At 43.0% G+C, this 19393-nt stretch overlaps 1 pseudogene; it reads right to left on the minus strand.

Moving 5' to 3' along the window:
* Positions 1–4938: 4938 nt before the first annotated feature.
* LOC127631433 (guanylate cyclase soluble subunit beta-2-like) lies at positions 4939–18763 on the minus strand (annotated as a pseudogene).
* Between the last annotated feature and the right edge of the window lie 630 nt (positions 18764–19393).

Below are 19393 nucleotides of genomic sequence, written 5' to 3' on the forward strand. Positions count from 1 at the left end.
AGTGACAGATTTAAAAATACTGCCATGTCTCTGACAAATTCAGATGTTTTGTTTTTAAGATGGAAACCATGACAAAAGATCATTCAGGAAATCTACCCTGAAAGCTGCCTTCTTAAAAGGCGCAAAAAGCCATTGACAAGCTGATCTTTATTCTACAGGAAAATCTGGACATAGTCTTCCCAAATTTGACAGTAGCCCTAAAGGGAGTTGCACACCTGACGTGACACAGCTATGACTCCGGACGCTGCTCAAATTTCTGCTGCGCCATTGAGCGCAACTCGCATATTTTACACTTAATTCAACCCAAATCATTATCAAAGGACATAGATTATTACTTTAGTGTTCTTCATTCTTGAACAAGGGAAAAACCTTGGTAACGTTTGTGTGCACTGTCTGCAAACTGAACCGCATCGACGTGCCCCTGGTTTGATACCTGTGCCGTGTCCTAGCCGTGACGTGGAGTGCCGCTTCCTGTCCGGTGTGCAACCACCTTAAGAGTGTTTCTGACAATTGCATGAACTGTTGCCTCTGCTGAAAAATCATTCAACAAACTGAAATGTATAAAAACCTACCTTCGCTTAACTATGAACAATGACCGCTCGACCCAGCTGGCAATCATCTCAGTTGAAATCAAATAAAGTCCAATTGCTTACTTGAAAAATGACATGCAAGGATAAAAGCAAGGAGTGTCAAAGTGCATGGGGGTTGGGGTTGCATGCCCCTCAACAAATGTGTAGTTGCACCCCTGGACAGAAATTTGAAGCACCAAAAAGCACATAAAGGCAGCATAAACGTAATCAATAAGACTTCAGAGTTTTAATCTATATCTTCAGAAGTGACATGATAGTTGTGGATAGGGTGAATGTGGGTAAAGTGGCAAAGGACATTTAAGCTTGGTCCCCATTGTATTCATATGTATTCACAATTCTCTCATCATTTACTCACACTCATGTCATCCCAGATGTGTTTGACTTTCTTTCTTCTGCAGAACACAAAATGAATATTTAATGAAGAATATTTCAGCTCTGTTGGTCCATACAATACAAGTCAAGAGGGGCCAGAACTGTGAAGCTCCAAAGAGGACATAAAGATGGCATAAAAGTAATACATAAGACTTCAGTGGTTTAATCCATGTCTTCAGAAGTGATATGAAAACAGATTAATATTCAAGTCCTTTTTTACAGTAAATCTCGACATCTGCTTTATTCTTGGCAATCATAATTTCAAGATGGATTATATTTCCCAGCACCATCTAGCACTCTGCGAACTCAACTAGTAAGTGTAATCAAGCTTGAAATCATGATCATTCCTGTAAACTGCAAATGCAAAATGTACAGTGAGTAACATTTTGGTCTGTTCTCACCCAAACCAGACTAGATCACTTCTGAAGACATGGATTAAAACACTTATGGATTACTTTATATGTTTTTTGGGATCTTCAAAGTTGGTCCCTGTTGACTTGTTAAAAATCTTCATTTGTGTTCTGCAGAAGAAAGAAAGTCATACACATCTGAGTGTTTTTGGTCAATTATCTCTTTATCTTTTTGGGATTTTAAATTGATGATTTCACTTTAGGATGTGTGGCAGAGCTCATTTCAAAAGTCAAGAAAATATCAGAAATTTGAGGTCAATCTTGTTAAGGTTATAAAAAAGTAAAAGTTAACGTAATATTATGATGTGAATATCATGTTCTCTGTTGTCTTTTCTTTTTGTTTAGTTTAGTTCCTGTTTCCTGTTTGGGTTTTGTAGTCCTTTGGTAGTTTCATTTTATGATTGGTTCTCCCCTGATTATTTCTTATTCCCTAATTGTTTCCCCAGGTGTTCCTCATTCCCTTGTTTGTTCCTTTTGTGTATTTTAAGTCCTTAGTTTTCTTGTTTGCTTTGAGTTCTTGCATGTTTTGGTGTGCTCTGTGCAGGTTTCCCGTGTTTTTCTTTGTTTATTAAATAAACTGCTGTACTTAGATCCTCATTCTCTGCCTGCTTTGTCACAGTGAAAGTGTGTAAGAAATATAAAAATGAATTCCAAATACTTTGTAGAATATTTTTTCTTTTTCTTTTTTTGTTTTCTAGAGAATCATTTTTCCTCTGTCCCACTTTACCAGAACTGCTTAAAAAAATCTGGGATTTGGTCAAAAGAGGGTCTTCTTCTTCTCAGTATTGAATATTTCTTCCTTTTTGGTAGAAGACATCATAATCTTTCTTCAAAGGTATAATATCAGGTTATGTGGCATTTGGATCATAATTCAAAGTGTCAAGAAAACTACATTTTCCAAAAGTATCCCACTTTACCCATATTCACCCTAGTATATAAAAACTAAAATGAATTTGAAATTTTTATTTTAGATTTGTAGTTATGAAAAAAGTATTTTAGTTTAACTTAAAGCTACAGAGCTGAAATATTCTTCTTAAAATCTTAATTTGTGTTCTGCAAAAGACAGTGAGTCATACACATCTGTGATGGCATGAGCGAGTGATTTATCAGTTTTAGGTGAACTATCCCTGTAAGGACAAGAGACGAGTAAATTCAATGCAGACTGTTCCCATTTTTATTATTCATAGCTATTTGTATATACATTTTGAAAGTATGTTTGGAGGCTGAGATTTGCAATATGGACATACAGTTTTGATAGCATCTAAAATGTAAACATGTTTAGGAATGATATTTTAGATCCCTTAACCCTACCCATAACATAACCTCTTTTCTCAACAAAAAATGTACATGCAGATAACAGTGACAATAATTGTCTTTACAATATATTTTTATACAGTCAATTTTGAGCTGCTAATTTGCATATGATGGTAAATCCAGAATCAGGTTTTGGACAGGCTACTGAGGCAGCATAACCTCACATCGTTGCTAGGATACCAGCAACTGATTAGTGCCATCTGGTGTCCGCTAAAGGTAGCACATCTGCTTCATTCATCAAACCGAACCCAAATGGTCTAATAATCTAGAACAAAATCAAGAGACTTTTGGCGAAAACCAAGTCTATATTTCATAACTACAATACTACTTTCTCACTAGAAATGGAATAAAAAGTTGGAAAAAGTGAATAAAAGGAATACACAAATCAACCGCCTCTACGGCCGCCAGACAAGGATACATCTATGCTGCCTTCAAAAATCGATCAGATGAAGGTATCTCAGCAGACAGGATGTGACACGAACATTGGATTCGGATGTGCCTTGATCCCTTCCTACCTCCGTATACAGCCTCTGCAGTCAGCATTTTCCTGGTAATTGTGTGGCGGAACGACCCGCCCCTCCCTCTCGACATTGTCACAACGGTAGGCAGCGGATGATGAGGAACACGATGTGAGTCGAGCCTCATCAGTGCTGCCATAAAAACACAGCGAGCCTCTCCTCGGGAAGCCGACTTCTACCTTCTTGTGTGCACACACTGGCATCCTTTACAGCTCCAGGCATTCTCACACCCCAACTCGTCACATACGGACGCTCGGGCAGGACCCCTTGGCGTCGCTTTTGACGCGCCGGGTGTACCTTTGGCGTCGTTTTACAACGCGTCCGGTTTGGAAACATAAAAAACCGGTTGGAGGGCCATTGTAGCGTATTCCTTTTGATTTTTATTGATCGCGGTCTCGACTTTCGACCCGTTAGCGGCGTGAGCTTACCCGAGACGTGACATTTGAACGCTGCGCGCTCCGGTTCGGAGATATGTAGAACGTGACGTCTCCGGGGTTTTAAACATCACAAAACAGTTGGAGGGCCATTGCAGCCTATTCCTTTTGATTGTTATTTATCGCGGTCTCGACTGTCCACCCGTTCGCGGCGTGAGCTTACCCGAGACGTGACATTTGAACGCTGCACGCTCCGGTTCGCGGAGATACATGGAAGTCTATGGGACTGCCCTGCGCGTCGAAAAATGACGCCAAAGGTGTACCCGGCGCGTCAACATGCGACGAAACTGCCCGAAGCGTCCGTACGTGACGAGTAGGGGTGAGAATGTGTTGCTCCAGGAGCAGTGTTGCCAACTATTTTCAATGGAAAGTAGCTAAAGCCTGCTCGAAAAGTAGCTAAATGTCGCCAGATGACGTCATGCGTCATTAGCATATTAATGACGTCATCGCGTCGTATTTACATTCTGCCTAATTTGTCGGTACTGTAGCCTACTTCAGTTTATAATAACGGTTGTCTCACCTAAACCGTGCTCATACTGTTTTTATATAAGTATATAGCCGAATGTCCAGTAAAACGGTTCTCAATTACATATTTTCTGTTATTTAACGGAACGGAACTTAGCTAACGTTACATGTTTATGAGTTTGAAGAAGGTTTATTGTTGTGTTTGGATAAGTAAAATGTATAGAGTCTGTAAATATACGATCTGAAGTCGGAGAGTTCAGAAACCGAACCGGAATGAACTAAAACTCTGATTAGTAGTGAATATAAGCGCATGCCAAGAAAAAACGGTCAAATTAAATGTTTTGAATTAAAACAAAGGATAAGGCAGCTGCTATGTGATCACTGATTGGTTCCTGCTAACACAGCGTGCACATGCGCAGCTCATTCATGTCTATGTCCGCTGGCGTGCAGTCAACGGAATGTGCTGCTCCTCTCAGCCGCTCACTGAACAGAGCAGACGCAGCGGGGAAGTAAGACCTCACGCTTGCAGTACTGGCGATATTTGGAATTTGGAAAGTTGCTAAGGTTTGTCCAAAAAGTCGCTAGATTTGTCGCTAGTCGCTTTTTTGAAAAAATGTCGCTAAAGGGGTCTGAAAAGTCGCTAAAAATAGCGACAAAGTCGCTAAGTTGGCAACAATGTCCAGGAGCAGAGCGGGGAGGGTAGGGCCTACCAGCAGAATTAGATGTGCCATTGGAAATTAAATTTAACGTTTATTTTATCATTGATTATAAATATAACTAAATAAATGGGTTATTCCTATTAAGAATTTTTCACTTTTTTTTTTTTTTGTTGAGGTTACAGACTGAATCTTAAAGTTTTAATCATCACCTCAATAGGACCACTGGTCACAGGGTTAGTGACCTATTTTGCAGCTATTATCATGCCCAGGGCAAAGTTTGCCACACGCTCAATGTGGCTGGACACCGTAATCGGCACACCACCAACAATCATGTAAGCGTTCCATATTGTCTCAACCTGTAAGACAGCATTATGTTATAAATATTCATAACATAGTAGTAAAAAGGGAAATTAACAGATTTTGTCTAACTGTATATTGGAGACAAATATACACATAATCAGCACCCTTAAAAACCAGGCCTACCTTATAAACGTTGTGGACAGTGGTGAGACAGTCAAACTTCAAGTACATTGAATTGAGCATGGACACAATCTGAATGGGTTCGCTCTCAGAGCATATATTAGTGAAGGTCACCACATCACTGAAGAGGATGGTGCACTCCTTAAACTCACCTACAGGAAAAGCACCACAGAGACAAGTCTTGGACTCTGTGATCTATAAGACAAAAATCTACATGACATTAAAGTGTGAAGTTCATGACATGAGTTTGTCAATCAAGTATCTATTTTGATTATTGCTTAAATTATCAAAAGAGGGTCAAATCCTTCAATAGTAACCGTACAACGGTTTTTACAACTTTACATTATCAACTCAGTGGCCACACTCAGGTGCAAATAGAATCTATCCAGTAATATGGCAGCAACATTATCAAGAACTACTTAATCTAAACTAACTTAAAACACCAGACAATTTAATAATCAGCTATTAATCCATCAGTTGTACACAATGTACAACATTTTTTTTGAATAAAATATTTCCGTCTAATTGAATTGCCTAATTTTTAACCAAATAAAATGTATAAATCTTACAAAATACAAGTTTTATTAATTACATTTTCTTCAAGACCATTCAATTAAATTAGATGGAAATGTGTTATTCAATTGAAATTGATAAATCTTAAAAATAGGCAAAAATATTTTTTTGAGTGTACTTTAGAAACGGTGAGTATTTTAATGCTTATGGACTGACCAATTCACTTCCATTGTAAGTGCCTCACTGTAACCCCAGTCTGAGCTCATTTATATAGGTAGCTAATTGTACGTTAATATTTGTAACATTTCAATGTACACGTTTGTAAATTTGGATAGACACTAAAATTTACAATATTGATGTTTGAAAGCATCTAAAACGTAAAATTTGTTAAATATTGACGAATCCATTACAAATATACGCCTTCTCCAGATCCACAAAACACATGTAGACCGGATGGGCATACTACCAGGCCCCCTCCAGGATCCTTGCGAGAGTAAAGATCTGGTCCGTCGTTCCATGGCCAGGGCGGAACCCGCCAAACCCTCCTCTCCAGCACCTTGGAGCAAACTTTACCAGGGATGCTGAGAAGTGTGATACCCCTGTAGTTGGCACACACTCTCTGATCCCCCTTTTTGAAGAGGGGAACCACCTCCACGTTCTGCCACTCCTTAGGCACTGTCCCAGACTTCCACGCAATGTTGAAGAGGTGTGTCATCCATGACACCCCCTCCACATCCAAAGCTTTCAGCATTTCTGGTCAGATCTCATCAATCCCCGGGGTTTTGCCACTGCGGAGTTGTTTGACTACCTCAGTGACCTCCCCCAGTGAAATTGAATCTGATCCCCCATCAGCCTCCGGCTCTGCCTCTAGCATAGAGGGCGTGTTGGGATTTAGGAGTTCTTCAAAGTTTTCCTTCCACCGCCCAATAACCTCCTCGGTTGAGGTCAACAGCGTCCCATCTTTGCTGTATACAGCTTGGATGGTTCCCTGTTTCCCCCTCCTAAGGTGGCGGACGGTTTTCCAGAAGCACTTTGGTGTGGACCGAAAGTCCTTCTCCATGGCTTCTCCGAACTTTTCCTACACCCACTGCTTTGCCACAGCCCTGAAATGTAATTAACTGATTCATTCTATGAATTCAATATTAAGCAATTCAGACAGTACACGTAAAAAATGTTACATTTCAGTGTCTATGCAAACGTAAAAGAATGTATGTAATAAAAATATTCCTTTAAAAACAATTGATGCAAATTGAAATCATTGTAAATATATTAAATGAGCCTGATGTTCACTAAAATGCATTCAGCAAGTTAGAGTGACGGTGAATGTAATGTTTTCTGTTGCTTTTATAATTATGATTTGCTTTATTTACATGGTTTAGTTCTCTCCCAAGAATCTTCCTCATTATATGCTCTACTAACACCCCTCCATTTGATTCACCTGCCTCTACTCTCTTGCCCTCTTTCAGCTGGTTGGCCACATGTTTGGGCAGCATGGCATAGAGAAGATTCTCTGTCTTCTCAGGTCACGCGTAGCGTCATGCGGTGCAATGTCAGAGAGATGCAGGTGGTGCTCCTCCAGCACCTGTAAGCTACAAAGTAATGGTGAAGCCAGGTACAGCATGTAACGCAATGGAGGCATCCATAACATTTGACCTATAAGAGAGAAGATAGATGAGAGAGGTATAAAGGGAAATGCAAATAGGTGAAAGCTAAGTATGGAACAAGTCATGGCAAAGAGTCTGGAGTTACATATGATAATCAGACACCACATTTCAAGTTCTCACACCACATAGACATAGTAAATGTTTGTGAGGTTTGAGGGGACACAAAGGAATAGAATCTGAATCTGAAGTACATAAAAAATATATATAAAATGTACAGTTGTTCTGTATGTTTGTCACTTGTCATGTTTGTTATATAAATTTAAAATATAAATCTACATATTAATGGATACAATATTAAAATGTGTATTATTGTGAAGTATAAAGATTGCAGTTTACACTCTCTGTACCCCATTTTAGAAAAGTTCTGTATGTAAAACATGAGCTTTTGTTAGGTCGGTGCTTCCGGTGCGACCGCACCAGGCCCTGCCCCATGGCTAGCATCCCCGAGCAGTGAGCGTTACAGAGGGGGACCCCATATCAAACCAAATGTACTTTTCTTTTTGGAAGTGAAAGTTGATTTCCACTATTATTATGACTTCTCATGAGACCGAGTTGGGATAAAAACTCTTGTGGTTTTGCCACTTGAGCTTTCCTAATGTACATTGGGACCTAGACCCATAACATTAAAATGAAATGCTATATTTCATATTGCAGATACTATCACACATAATTTTTAAGACAATAAACAGAATGTCACTAAACATTCAGGTCGAAATAACAGACTGGTGAATGCAGATTTCAAATGGTGCAATGCAGGTTGAGCTTTTTTAATTTGCATATTGATCATATTCATGAATAGACTGTATTCATTAAGCATCAATAAATCATCTCACCTCTCAGTTCTAGCATGAGTCTCTCTCTCCAGGTCATAGGCATCATATCTCATTGTGACGAAATGGCTATTTATGAACTTGAGTGTCTTTAACTACTATGTATTTAAGTATTTTATACAATGTACTTCTTATGTACATACATGTTGTTGCATTTAATTTGTAGTTACACTATTAACCTTACCCCTAACCCCTAACCCTGCCCTAACCCCTAACCCAACCCCTACTCCTAAACCTGTACCTCAACCTTACCAGCAGCAAATGTGAATCTTGTGAGAATTTTGCAGAACATCATGTAGTTACACAATAAATACATTGTATTGCAAGTATGTTAATGTTAGTACATAGTAGCTAAAGACACCTTATGTCAGTTCAACATTTTAAGCACTGAGAAATATACACAAACACATTGTACATTGAAAACAAACAATGTCTTATCCCCAGTCATCCCTTACTTGTTCATCAAACACAATGTGGAAAGGGAACGTATTGCAAAATGTCTTAAGGTCAACGCAAAGATGAACAGGGTGCACATGCTGAAATCCCTGTAAGGTTTTACCTGATTTGAAAAATCAAAATCAAACAAATTAATAATGAAATAAAATGTTTTAATGAAAAACTAATTTTCATAATACTGCATGTTTCTAGTAACACTTTACATCAATGTTCCCTTTGTTAAAGGTTTAAAAACGGGTTCATTAATGACTTATAAGTTATTTATAAATACATTATAAAACATTGATATATGGTTATAACAACATGAATAAAAAGGGTCACTTTCATGTAATACTTGCCAAATAGTGAGCATTTTAAATTCCATGTTATAAATACTTAATAATACACTTATTAATACATGCATAAATCAAAAATATAAAATGCCCTAATTCATGATTTATATCACAAAGCAGCAAAAAAAGGATGATTAGTCAAATTAAAAGTATGGATTACATCATTTTGCTACAGTCTGCTGTGTTTTAACGTCAATTAAAGTACATTTACATTGGTAACAAATGTTCCAAAAAATGTATTAAGCATTTATAACATGTAAGGTAAAATAGTTAACTATTTGGCAAGCAATGCACAACAGTGCAGTTTTCATGCACTTTGTTATAACGCTTATCTATGATTTATAATGCATTTGTAAATGAGTTATTGATAATTTATAAACCCCTTATAAATGCTTAACACAGGTAACGTTAATGTAGTGTTAACATGTTTTCTGAACTCTTGAATTCATCTTAGGAAAATTCTTAGGTATGTGTGTACGATAATATGCATCTAAAATGGACAGTAATTTAAAGCTGAAGTGTGTAATTCCTTTGGTTGATTCAATGTTGTTGTGTCGGGCTGAATGGGACGATCAAAACTATATTTATAGAGCTACAGAGACGGTTTATGTAGTTTACAAGAAAATGAACCTACATTATAGTATGAATGGCTAACTTATAGTTAACTTGTATATTAAGCAGGGGTAGGAGAAAGTAATTTAACACCGAAACATTTACCGGTACACACTTCAGCTTCAAGAAAGTCACTGAAAACAAACCTAAAGACCATTTTCTCATTTGTCCTCTTCCTTGACTTAAAAAGCATTTGCAGTTAAGTGATTCATTTACACTGTGGAATTGAAATAATAACTGTGGACTCTGTTGTATCTTACATATACATCATAATCTTCTCAGGTTAAAACTATCTGTGTGCTATAAACCGGAAATTATTTGTCAGTGCTCATTTGACAGGTTTGCTGGCTGTGATTAAAAAATGTCTACAAAATAATGGCTCATGGTTAGGCTATTTTTCAATTTAAAATAGGCCTAATTTCCAAATGGAACATCCACACATTTTACATGCAAAAGTAACTAGTGACTGATAAAAAAAATAGATGTGATATAGACCATACTCTAAAAATGTGTTTCTGCTGACACATTTCTACCGGAATATTGTTTAACCCTTCCGTGTTCATAAAGGGTCAAATTGACCTTTTTTATGTTCATTCAAAAGCTTGTAATAAAGGCTCTGTTTGCTATATCTCTCTACTTTTGGTCTTCAATCATTTGTCTAGGTGCCAGCTAACACCTTTTTTTCCTCTCTATCCACTTCTATCACAATATACAGATCTGAAAGTCAGAGGGATCCCCAACTCCACCCATAGACATCCAGTCTTTTTTGAGAAGCCTCGCCATAAATTTGTAGAAAAGTTCAAAATCTTATTATGAGTTCACTCATACTCAAAATTTCAATGTATCAGCTCTTACCTTGGATAGTTTTCTACAAAATGAGTCTATTTTTTCTTGTCTCTCAGTTTGTCCAGGTAAATAATCCACTGTTATGTCTCAAATGTCCAGAACATAATGCAATTCAGCAAAAAAATTGTTATAAACAATTCATTGTTTGCATATTTTCCTGAATATTGTTCATTCGTCATTGCAAACCCGGGGTTCTTAGCTTTCAAATGACGGCAAGATAATAACTGTAGTCCATTCAGAGGCTGAGATATTCTACAAAACATGGAGAAAGGGTGGGGCTTCCCAAAAATAACTGGGTGTCTATGGGCGGAGTCACAAACCCAGTTGGGATGCCCCCCTGCTTTTCAGATCTGTATGTTGTGATAGAAAGTGATAATGTAAAATATTTTTTTCTAGTGTTTGCTGTCATCTAGTGGAATGATCTAAGACTAGAGGGAGGGAGATAGATCAAACAGAGCATTTATTACAAGCTTTTGAAGATTTTTTTAACAAGAATTTTGAAGCTGCGTTGGGGTGTCCCCTGACAATCAGGTCTGTACTGTATATTGGAAAATATTTTAAAAAAATCTAGTGTTAACTGACAGCTAGACTAATTATTTAAGAGCAAAAGTAGAGCGAGAGAGAGAGAGAGAGAGAGAGAGCAAAAAGTGCCTGTATTATAAGCTTTTGAAATTTAACATAAAAGGGTCAGTTTGAACCTTAAGGACAATGTAGGGACCTTTTTTGTAGCTTTGTGTATAAATACATGAAATAAAAATTAAAAAATTACATTGCCAGGTTCAGATTGCCTCTGTGAAGGATGAAGTTTCAGGCCGAAAACGTAAAGTTAAGTTGATGTTTGATGTAAATCATAAGTCCAAGGAAGGGTAAAACCAGTATATCGCCTACTGCATAGGTTTCTACATGTTGCAACATAATTTCCAACTCTTTGAATAACTGAAAGAGGACGGAATGCTTATTTGCATTTTCATTTCATTTACCTCTTTATAGATTGTGTTATGACTGTACACTTTGGTCTGTTTGTGTAGGGTCTGTGGGAAAACATTTTCAATGTCTGTGGACACTGGGCTCTGGGTAATGAGAAAAACAATATGCTCTTTCTTTCCCGTCCTCTCAACTTCCTCTAACTGGTTCACAATTTCCATCTTTACTTTGCTGTTGAAGAAGTCTTTGGGCACAGCTCCGATGATACCTACAACATTAGAACATTTTGCACCAGAACATTTGATTGCTTCCTAACTGCTCATCCACATATGCAGACAGATAGAACAAGACTGTTACCAGGGACAATATGACAAAGGCCTCGTCGGTCAGAGTAATAGTGTAACAACATGGTGCCATCTTTGTTTCTCTCTATGCGGAATTATGGCGCGTTCATCTCCTAAAATAAAAATGAAGAAAAGATTTGCTGTTGTAAATTTGTAAAAGGCACTTTTGATTTTATTTTCTCCCAAATTATTAAAGATACAAAAAATACCACAGAAATTTCATAAATACCCATTTGTCACTATGCACTGCAAAATTTTCCTGTTCCAAGAGATCATTGCGCGTAATGTCTAAAAGTTGATTTTGAGATAATCTAACATTTAATAACATCTAAATTGTTGCACATATATTTAGCTAATGAGAATCCCTGAAATTATCACATTTATTTTGAGACAAAATACTTATTTGGTATTTTCAGTTTTGTTCAAGATGATTAAATCAAAAGTTTTTCAATAATTGTCATAAAAGTGAAAGGATAGCATTTAGGATAAAAAGCCCCACTGTTGCTGGGGCTAATGTCACAGTCTGTCTCCCTCATGTTTCCCAAGGACTTTTATTTTGAAGTTTCCCCCTAGACTGCATTTCCCAGAATTCACAGCCCTCATCACATCCATCTGTTCCTCATCATCCTCACCTGTCTTCCATTTCATCATTAGTTCCTTTTTGTATAAATACCCTCCTGTTTTGTTCATTCCTGGTGAGTTCTTGTATTGCAATGTTGTGTTGTATCGATTTCTTGTTTGATATCGTCCACTCCAGCATCAATTATTACATATTTTAAGTTACTCCTGCGACTCCTCTCTTCCTCTCCCTGTACCCAATGTTACCGAAGAACTCACTGAACAAGATGGAAATATCCTCTGGCGTCAGGCTCCTCCTCCTCGAGCAAGGGTACCGTCCAGTTGAGGATCGCGTCCATGAGTTTTTACAACTGGCGAATTTAGTGCACTTAATGACCACTCTCTGGTCGTTTTCTTCAGGACTAGTCTTAATAGTGCACTTAAGGAGCTCATACCTCTGGCGGATCCTCACTGGACTCTACCTGAGTTCATGGAGCTGGCTTTAAAACTTTGCGACTCACCATTCACTGCGGGTGAGGAGTATGAGGAATTTGAATCTCCTCCCACAGTGGACATCCTCCAGCCTTCCATGGCTCCTTCCTTGACGCCTGCCACAGTCACCGAGCCATCGCCCATACCTGCCACAGTCAACGAGCCAGCGCCTATGCCCGTAGCCTCCACCGTCCCAGAGCCAGTGCCCGTAGCCTCCACCGTCCCAGAGCCAGTGCCCGTAGCCTCCACCGTCCCAGTGCCCGTAGCCTCGACGTCCCAGAGCCAGTGCCCGTAGCCTCGACCATCCCAGAGCCAGTGCCCGTAGCCTCGACCGTCCCAGAGCCAGTGCCCGTAGCCTCGACCGTCCCAGAGCCAGTGCCCGTAGCCTCGACCTCCCATAGCCAGTGCCCGTAGCCTCGACCGTCCCATAGCCAGTGCCCGTAGCCTCGACCGCCCCTGAACCAGCTCTCGCCAAGTTAATAGATGTGGACTTGATCCCTGCCCTGGTTCCCACCTTGACTACCCTTCATCCTCCATTGGTTCCAGCCAGCATAATGGCCATCCTGGTTCCGTCCATTGCCCTGGCCCTTCCTCCTCCGCTGGCTCCTCTTAGGACATTCGCTTCTCCTCTTCCCTCTGATCAGCCGGTTCCCCTCAAGTCACTGGCTTGATCATCGGCCCCGGTGACTTCACTGGCAAGGGGATCTGTTGACCCACCGACTCTGTCATGGCCCTCTGAGCCCCAGCCCCATTTCATCATTAGTTCCTTTTTGTATAAATACCCTCCTGTTTTGTTCATTCCTGGTGAGTTCTTGTATTGCAATGTTGTATTTATCGATTCCTTATTTTATATTGTCCACTCCAGCTTCAATTATTAAATATTTTAATTAATCCTGTGACTCCTCTCTTTCTCTCACGGTACACAATGTTACAGCTAATGGCTTAAGTGGGGAAAATAGATTTGTTATGAAAAATGTTTAAAGTGGGGTCACATTCACTGATCCAATCATAATAGAGATTAATTTGTTTATAGAATAATTGAGATGTAATGAAATGCGATTGAAATTAACAGGAAATTGTGCACTGTTTTCTAAAATACTCATTTTGAAAAAGCATGATGATAAAAAGCTTAATTTATTTTAATTTAAAGCAAACTTGTCTCAAAACTATTTGCATAAATTGACAAATTTTGCCCTATAACTTACCCTTGTATCTCAGTATACTGTGTAAAAGCCCCCCCCCCCCTTTTATTCTTAATCAAAACAACATTATCTCTTTATTACTACTTTTCATGCAAATTATGTTGCTCCATAAAAATAAATGTATAAATTGATACTGTTATGTATACCTTGTCTTGTTTCACTCTTGCCCTTTTGTTTGCCATTTTTGTCACTTTTGCACTCCTTAGTTTTCACTTTTGTCCCTTGTTTAACTCCATAGTCTCCTTGTTAGCGTTCGTGTTCCCTGTCATTGTTTTCACCAGCCCTTGTTAATTTGCCTTTGGTTTCTGTTAATCACCTTGTCATCTAGTTTGTGTTCTGTTTGTTCATTGGCCCCTTTGTCCCATGTTTTTGTATTTATATCCTGGTTTTTGGTTCAGTCCTTGTCTGTCGTTGAATGTTTGTGAATGCTGTTACCCTGGTCTGTGTTCCCTGCCCGAGTTCTCTATTTATGTTTATTTCCCCACTGAGGGTTTTCCTTTGTGTTTTTGTGAACAATAAAGTAAGCTGCATTTGGATCCTCAACCTTCATCTGCCTTCATTGCCTTACATTCGTGACAGAAGAACGACAGACCACCATGGATCCAGCGGTCTTACGTGCCAGATACCACCTGCTCTGCCTGAGGCAAGAGGACCGTCCGATTGAGGCCCACGTCCGCGACTTCCTTGGTCTTGCGGCTGTTGCGGACTTCCCGGACACCTCCCTTGTGGTCTTCTTCAGGGAAAACCTGAGTGGCTGGCTGAAAGAGCGGCTGCCGCCGGCATCATGCGGCTGGACTCTCCGTGACTTCCTGGAGTTGACCTTATTGTTGTGCGGCTCCCCGTTCACTGTGGGCCATGCTGGGAAGGACCCTACCTCCCCACCTACTGTGGAGACTCTTCAGCCGTCCCAGGCTCTCCCTGTTACGCCTGCCCCGGTCTGCGAGCCAGAGCCCACGCCTGCCCCGGTCTGCGAGCCAGAGCCCACGCATGTCACGGTGAGCGAGCCAGAGCCTATGCATGTCACGGTGAGCGAGCCTGCGCCCATGCCTGCCCCGGTCTGCGAGCCAGAGCCCACGCATGTCACCGTCAGTGAGCCGGAGCCCTTGTCAGCCACGGCCAGCGAACCTGAAACCACGCTGACCAGGAACAGCGTCCCAGCTTCGCCAGTCGCATCAGCCCGGAGGAAGAGGAGAAGGGGAAAGGTCTCTGCTCTCCAGCCTCCGCCTGCCACAGCCCCGTGCCCTAAACCCCTCTTGGCTCTGCCCTCAGCGCCCAGCGAACCCAAGCCGGCGCATACCACGGTAACCCAGCCAGAGCCTGTCGCCTCAGAAGTCAGTGAGCCAGCACCTGTAGCCTCGACCGTCCCTGAGCCAGCACCTGTAGCCTCGACCGTCCCTGAGCCAGTGCCTGTAGCCTCGACCGTCCCTGAGCCAGCGCCTGTAGCCTCGACCGTCCCTGAGCCAGCGCCTGTAGCCTCGACCGTCCCTGAGTCAGCGCCTGTAGCCTCGACCATCCCTGATCCAGCGGCTGTAGCCTCGACCGTCCCTGAGCCAGCGCCTGTAGCCTCGACCGTCCCTGAGCCAGCGCCTGTAGCCTCGACCGTCCCTGAGCCAGCGCCTGTAGCCTCGACCGTCCAAGAGCCAGCGCCTGTAGCCTCAACCGTCCAAGAGCCAGCGCCAGTAGCCATAACCGTCCAGGAGCCAGCGCCAGTAGCCATGACCATCCAAGAGCCAGCGCCAGTAGCCATGACCGTCCAAAGGCCAGCGCCAGTGGTCGCGCCCGTCCAAGAGTCAGCTCCTCTCGAGCTTTCCAGAGCTCCGCCTTCCGAGCTTTCCAGAGCTCCGCCTTCCGAGCTTCCTAGTACTCTGCCTTCCGAGCCTTCCGAGCTTTCCAGTGCCCCGCCTTCCGAGCTTCCTAGTACTCTGCCTTCCGAGCCTTCCGAGCTTTCCAGAGCTCCGCCTTCCGAGCTTCCTAGTACTCTGCCTTCCGAGCCTTCAGAGCTTTCCAGAGCTCCGCCTTCTGAGCTTCCTAGTACTCTGCCTTCCGAGCTTCCCGAGTTTTCCAGAGCTCCACCTCCCGAGCCTCCTAGGGCTCCGCCTCTCAAGTCTCTCGAGTCTTCCAGGGCTCCTCCTCCCGAGCCTCCCAGGGCTCCGTCTCTCAAGTCTCTCGAGTCTTCCAGGGCTCCTCCTCCCGAGCCTCCTAGGGCTCCACCTCTCAAGTCTCTCGAGTCTTCCAGGGCTCCGTCTCTCAAGTCTCCCGAGCTTTCCAGAGCTCCTCCTCCCGAGCCCCCTAGGGCTCCGCCTCTCAAGTCTCTCGAGCCTCTCAAGCCCTCCAGGGCTCCGCCTCCCAAGTCTCTCGAGTCTTCTAGGGCTCCGCCCCTCAAGCTTCTCGAGCCTACCAGGGCTCCGCCTCTTGAGCCTTCCAGGGCTCCGCCTCCTATGGCTCAGCCACCTACGGCTCTGCCTCCTGAGCCTCCTACGGCTCCGCCTCCCGAGCCTCCTATGGCTCCGCCTCCTGCGGCTCCGCCTCCCGAGCCTCCTACGGCTCCGCCTCCTATGGCTCAGCCTCCTACGGCTCTGCCTCCCGAGCCTCCTGCGGCTCCGCCTCCTGCAGCTCCGCCACCCGAGCCTCCTACGACTCCGCCACCCGAGCCTCCTACGACTCCGCCTCCCGAGCCTCCTACGGCTCCGCCTCCCACGGCCCCGCCGCAAGAGCCACTCCCGGCTCCGCCTCCGAAGCCTCCCTCAGCCTCGCCTCCGACGCCTCCTAGTTCCTTCCCGGTTCCGCCTCTCCCGGCTCGGCCTCCTGGGCCTCCCTCGGCTCCACTCCCTTGGCCTCCCTCGGCTCCGCCTCCTAAGTCCCCCACGGTCCTGCCTACGCCTCCTTCGGCGCCGCCTACCAAGCCTTCTACTGCTCCGCCTCCGAAGTCCTCCTTGGCTCCGCCTCACGCGGCACCGCCGGCCCCTATCCTGCGGCCACCACCCAGTACCCCCAAGCCTACCCACATCCTGTGGTCAACTCCCAGGCCTCCTGAACCTGTCCCTGCCCTGTGACCAGCTCCCAGGCCTCCTGAACCTATCCTTGCCCTGTGGCCAGCTCCCAGGCCACCTGAGCCCGTCCTTGCCCTGAGGTCAGCTCCCAGACCTCCTGCACCTGTCCTTGCCCTGCGGCCAGGCCCCAAGCCTCCTGAACCTGTCCTTGCCCTGAGGCCAGCTCCCAGACCTCCTGAACCAGTCCTTGCCCCATGGCCATCTCCTAGGCCACCAAAACCGGCCTCTGTCCTGTGGCCACGTCCCAGGTCCCCTGAACCGGCCCTTGGCTCACAGCCATCTCCCAGGCCACCAAAACCGGCCTCTATCCTGTGGCCTCCTCCTAGGCCCCCTGAGCCGGCCCTTGCCTTATGGCCAGCCCCCGGGCCATCTAAACCTGTCCCTGCCCGGTCGATACCTCCCTGGCCCCCTAAACCTGTCCCTTTGTGCCCCCATAGACTGCTTGCCTGTCCTCTCGGCCTCCTTGGACTGCCTGTCTGCCAATCTTTGTCCCCCTGGACTGCCTGTCTGCCACTCGTTGCCCCCTTGGACTTCCCGCCTGCCCTCTGTGCCCCTTGGACTGCCCTCTTGCTCTTGTGCCCCCCTGGTCTGCCTGTCTGCCCCTGGTGCCCTCATTTTGTTTTTTGTGAGTTTTTGTCCTTGGTTTTTTCTTGAGGATCATCTGGAATCCGATCCTTTGAGGGGGGGCTCTGTTATGTATACCTTGTCTTGTTTCACTGTTGCCCTTTTGTTTGCCATTTTTGTCACTTTTGCACTCCTTAGTCCCTTGTTTAACTCCATAGTCTCCTTGTTAGCGTTCGTGTTCCCTGTCATTGTTTTCACCAGCCCTTGTTAATTTGCCTTTGGTTTCTGTTAATCACCTTGTCATCTAGTTTGTGTTCTGTTTGTTCATTGGCCCCTTTGTCCCATGTTTATGTATTTATATCCTGGTTTTTGGTTCAGTCCTTGTCTGTCGTTGAATGTTTGTGAATGCTGTTACCCTGGTCTGTGTTCCCTGCGCGAGTTCTCTATTTATGTTTATTTCCCCACTGAGGGTTTTCCTTTGTGTTTTTGTGAACTATAAAGTAAGCTGCATTTGGATCCTCAACCTTCGTCTGCCTTCATTGCCTTACATTCGTGACAGATACACTTGTACCCTACATTGTGTCTGTGTATATGAAACATCATACTAAATTTTAAAAATAATAAAACAATAGTTGTGATTTGTTCAGAAAAAGTATAATTGAGCTAGAGACAGGAGGTGTAATTTGGCACATCAAAAGTGCACTGTTCATTCTGGATTAACAAATAAATTATGAAACAGTGTCTTTGATCACTATTCTCCTCAAGACCCTCTCATGAGAATACTAATGTCCTGCTCACTTCACCTTATAGGACAGAGAGAGGTAGCCATGCAGCGCATCCAAAATCTCCATAAACTTGAATAGATTTCTTCTTAGAGTCCACAACATATGGTCAAAGCCAGCTCTTTTGCAGAATTCAAAGAAGTATTCTCCAAACTGTCTGAGCACCACACTATGCTCAAGGTCTTAAGATAAACAAAGACAAAAACTTGCATTTCATTTAATGAAAATAAAATCAACTCTGTGTTATAAACATAGTAAGAAGTGAAAGTGCTTTACCAAGCATCTTGCATGCCTCTGTCACTAATCGCATGGTGATGTAATTTTTGTACACCTCATAAGTCATAAAGGTGTCTTGGACCCGTGCTGCATCCCTCTCAGAACAACTCAATTCTAATGGAAATGAATGTGAATCCAAAGGATGCACGTCTGGACTGTCCGCAGCAGAGAAACGATGAACAGCGTGTGTCAACATGACTATGAATGAGAGCGTGTGACCCAGTGAAAGGCTGAAACTCTCTGAAGTCTCACTGTACTTTAAAAGCAGTTCTTAATGAATACTTAAATACAGTATCACCGTGATAATGTGTCATACAGTTTTTGCTCACTAACATCACTTAACGTGTAAGAACTTAGCAAGAGATGTGCATTTAAGAACAAAAGTGATCTTTATGATAATAAAACTTAAAATATTGCTGCATGCAGCGATGACGGGCACAAGCACCACAGGTCCATTTCCACCCGGTGGCTTTCGGAAAAAAATGCAAGGTGGACACATGCATTTGGCATTATTGTAAACAATTTTGAAGCAATTTGAGTGAATATAAACTATTTTAAAGTCTCTTGTAAGAGCCACACTTCCTGCTGCCAGTTGTAGGTGCTGTGACCGTGACCCATAATAGCCACATCAATGTGTTCAGCACCCATTACCAAACATACAGCTGAATTTTCATCAAAATCGCACAATGCATGATATAAGACACTT

The sequence above is a fragment of the Xyrauchen texanus genome, chromosome 38, assembly GCF_025860055.1.
Source record: "Xyrauchen texanus isolate HMW12.3.18 chromosome 38, RBS_HiC_50CHRs, whole genome shotgun sequence".
NCBI classification, from domain to species: domain Eukaryota; kingdom Metazoa; phylum Chordata; class Actinopteri; order Cypriniformes; family Catostomidae; genus Xyrauchen; species Xyrauchen texanus.